Here is a 4,610-nt window from a genome sequence, read left to right as displayed (position 1 = left end):
TGACAAAAATCAAGGTATTTTCAATTGTCTTATATGCATGTGAAATCCGGACAATGAATAAGGAAGACTGGAGAAAATGGATACATTTGAATTATGTTGTTGGTGAACAATATTGAATGAACAAAACTGAGCATGGACTGCCAGAAGAATGAACAAATCTATCTTGGAAGAAGTACATCCAGAATGCTCCTTTGAAGTTTCATGAGTGGAACTGTGTCTCTCCTGCTTTGGACATGTTACTAGGAGGAACCAGTTCCTGAAAAGGACATCACGCTTGGTAAAGGTCAACAAAAAAGAGGTAAACCCTCAATGAGATAGACTGTCACAGCATCTACAACAATGGGTTCAAACATAGCAACAATTATAAGGAAGATGAAGGACTAGGCAGTGTCTCCTGTTATACAGTAGGGTCACTGTGAGTTAACACAGATTCAGCAGCACCTATCAACAATAGCTGTATGATTACTGTATGGTTCCATTATATAAAGTTCTCAAATGATGAAAAGGCATCTACTGTGACAGCAGTCACAACAGTGGTTACTGTGGACCTGAGGGAGAAGGAATTACTGGAGGCAGAATGGGATGGTCCCAGATGTGGACTACATTTCTTGGGCTGAGTAGCAGTTACACATATGTCCTGGTGTGGTGTTATAGGATAAGCATTGTTAATTGAAAAGTTGGCGGTACAAACTCACCAGCCACTCTGTGGAAACTCTATACAGGGTTGCTATGAGTCAGAACCAACTCCATATTACTTTAACAGTAGCAACATTCACTTTGTGGTCATTTAATGGAATGCACAGTTATAAGCTGTGCTTGTTTCTTTATGTCGTATACTGATTATTAGAAAATAAAATGAGTGAAGTCTCTCTTTGAGGCCCATAGCCACCATCAGGGAAAATTTAAGTAGATTCTGATGACCACTTAATATGGACACAATAAAACATCTCTCATATCGGAGGGAAATTTGACTTCTAGTTGATTCCAACTGTAAAAATTCAACAGATCAATTACATTTTTAAAAATTGTAAATAAAATGAAAGGTTCTCATACTTTCCCTCAAAAGTAGTGAGATTTTTTTTCTTATGGTGAAACTTGTATACCATTCAGAAGACAACAAACATAGTTCCACTGAAAATAATTCCTGATCCATTTAGTCTCTCTGAAATCAAACCTTACTGTGCCTTTTTAAAAAAAAACAAACAACACTAAAAAGTCAATGAGGGAATTAAACCTAAATCCAGATTGAAATGATGTAGCCCTCCATGAAGATTTCAAAGGTAGATTTCTCACCTCAACCTCCTCCACCTCATTCCCCATTGTATCTTAACTCACGCTTTTTATTGTCACCCTCAAAGTGGCTCACAATATGTATATAAATGTGTTTTAGTCTACAGAAATATTACATTATGTGGAGTCCCAGTGTGGCATTGTAGGATAAACACTAGACTGCAAGGTTGACTTGAAAATCAAGGTCGGAGGTTCAAACTCACCAGCCGCTCCTTGGAAACCCTATACAGGGTTGCTGTGAGTCATAATCAACTCAATGACATTTAACAACAACAACAACAAAATTTTATTGTTGGGATTTGCTTTAATGAGAATGGGTTTGGTTTGGTTTTGGTATCCTAAGGTCACATAATGCTTCTTTGTAAAATTATTTTTCTAAGAAAGGTAAAAGCAAAATCAGCTGGAACAGCTGGATCTTATAATAACAAAATATTTACTCAAGAATTTTGGCATAGTTGGTTTCCCCCTCCTCAAATTATCAGCAATCTGCCAGAAGTACAAACATTCCATCAGAGACGGATCATTACTTCTGCTACAGAAGACCTACGTCCAGTCCTGGTTTCCTTCTCCTGGCACTTCTCTATAATAAAGTGACAGACATGCTAATGATAAAAATGTCTTTTCTTATAAAACAAGTGACAGTAATTAGTGATTGCCAGAACGAATTCTTTGTACTCACCAGGGAGGGTAGATGTGCACGATGTCCTGGGGGCGCCCCTTCAGGTGGCCTGCAGTCTCCTTGGTGAAGAGAACCTTTAGGTAGGTCCCGGGTTTTGGGGACACACCTGGAGAAGGGATGTTGGCTTGCAGCCCCTCTAATTGCACACAAATGGCCACTTGCATGGAACATTCTTCATGCAGCTCCAGAATTTTCACAACTAAAACACCAGATTTTCTACCTACAAATTGAAGAACAAAAGAAAAAATGAATTCCAAAAGACAAATGGTTCAAGTGTGAATAAAGTGTCAAAAAAAAAAAAAGGCCATGCTTAGATAACTGTCCTCACCTGTAGAAAATGGTCTACATACTTTTCAAAAGTAAAGTACAGACACCATCATGCTCACCGTAACATCTTTCTTTCATCAAAATAGGCCTTACATAGTGCATTTAGTGCATGCATTTTAAACAACAGCAAAAAAATAACTCACTCTATATTATTTGCATAAAACAGACTTGAATTTACAGAAAACTGAGATCCATCATTTCATAAAGCATGTGTTTACTCTCAAATGTGAACCCTCGGATGGCCAAAACAAACGTACTTACTACAAGCCATTACTGACTTCTGTTTCAAACACTCACACTTCGTCCGGCTCATTACCTGGATTCTCTACCATGAAACCATGCAGCAGTACTGGCTGGTTACAACTGTTCTCATGATCACACAGGTTAGAAGTTGACGATTTCTGTGAGCTGCTCGGTTTAGGGCTCTTGGTTTAAAATAAGTGGAATCTGATCTAGATTCAAGTTACTGGCTCCCTTATAAAGTTGGCAAAGTTACATACCATTTCAACAGCTTTCTCATATGTAAAATGGAGATCATGCTACCTGACTCAATAAACATATATGAGAATTAAATTATATAAATGAGGTTGAGAATATGCTATCCCTTATCCCAGAAATTCTAGGTATATAAAATATGAATTAGAAGGACGCACAGAAAATTCATAGAGCTATTACACTAAGCAGAGAGAAAGTGGAATGGAACTGAGGAGAGGGACAAAAGGGACTTCAAATTTATCTGTTATACTCCGTTTCTGTATAAACATGGTTTTATCAAAAATATGTGGAATAAAATGACACAAGATTAACATGTGTTAATTCCAGATAGTAAGCATACTTGTTTCCTCTACTAATTTCTGGTTTTCTCTTTCTTTTAAATAAATAAATAAATAAACAAATAAATAAATGAACAAATACATAATAAAGTAAAATAAATTAAAAAAAAAAATGAAGTAACAGAAGACAAGAGCCTAGCATTTAATAAATATAATTTTAAAAACCTCACACCAGTCAGTCACTGTCACGTTGAGTTGGAATCATGGTGACCCCACGTAGACCACACTAGCTAGCACTGTGCTCCAGAGGGTTTTCAGTGACTGATTTGGGGGAAGTAGATGGCCAGGCTTTCTTTCGAGGCAATTCCGTAGACTGAAACCTCCAACCTTTCAGTAAGCAGCCAAGTGATTCAATTGTTCAAACTACACAGGGATATCTTGTTAATTATAGACACTCACTAAATGAGTTTCTTTACCACCTTGACTAACTGATTAATAAAAAATAATAAATTTCACATTTAATGATGTCACCTTTTAATTTATATCGTTTAGTTTCCTTTCTCCATTTCACTGTTTCTTCACTCATTTTCCATTGAACTTCCAATTTTTTATCTCTTCCTTGGCCTAAATGCCAACAGTATGTGTCTCCATATTAAGCAAGGCCACCACAGGGCTCCATAGAGCAGGAGCTTGTTTCTGTTTCTTAATACAAAGAGGAGTCCTGGTGTGGCACTGCAGGAAAAGCACTAGACCACAAGGTTGGTTTCAACTGCAAGGTGGGTGGTTAACACTCACCAGCTGCTCCTCGGAAATCCTATATAGGGGAGCTATGAGGTGGAATTGATTCAACAGCACTAACAACAAAGAAAGGCACCATATAGGAAGTTAAGACAGTCGGCTCTACTACATTTACTTATTTAATGAAAGTTGTTTATGCTCAATTGGTGGGTAAGAAAAAGAAATCAGGATAATGTGGAAACCAGATTGGCCCATTCACATACCTTTCTTGCAAGAAAGTCACTAGGAGGGTGGAGGGTTATGGTCTACAGAAATAAAGGGAAAAGCCCTAGGGTTCAACTACTTCAAAGACCACAGGATATTTTTGGACATATTTTTAAGAATTTTTATAAACTGTCTCAACACTGTGAGAAGCAGGTTTGTCGCCTCACTGTCTCCTGACAGCAGCTACCTGCCAGAACTCCATATCTACCTGCATACACTCAAAGCCCTGCCAGGGATGAAGGGTATGTTACCACAGCTTTGGGTACCATCACACTGCTGTGGCTGCCGGAAGACTTAGCCATCTGCCTAAACTAAGCCTGCTCTCCATTCAGGCACTAATTATTGTCTTGTTTGAGCTATGGCTAAATGGAACATAAGTTTTCAGTGGCCTACCCCAATTCTATTGAAAAGGTAAGGTAATTTAAAAACAAAATATTACAGCAGAAACATCTACACATCGAAGATGAGTAATACTAGCTTACAAGATTTTTTATTACAAATCCTGACAATATTCTAATAACGATGAATTTTGTTCAAAA

The 4,610-nt window shown here is 37.7% G+C and overlaps 1 pseudogene; it reads right to left on the bottom strand.

Moving 5' to 3' along the window:
- LOC102842579 overlaps positions 1–4,373 on the bottom strand; it is a 128,378-nt pseudogene extending 124,005 nt beyond the window's left edge.
- Between the last annotated feature and the right edge of the window lie 237 nt (positions 4,374–4,610).

The sequence above is a fragment of the Chrysochloris asiatica genome, unplaced genomic scaffold (assembly GCF_000296735.1).
Source record: "Chrysochloris asiatica unplaced genomic scaffold, ChrAsi1.0 scaffold00036, whole genome shotgun sequence".
NCBI lineage: Eukaryota > Metazoa > Chordata > Mammalia > Afrosoricida > Chrysochloridae > Chrysochloris > Chrysochloris asiatica.
This window is presented reverse-complemented; position numbering and strand designations above follow the sequence as displayed.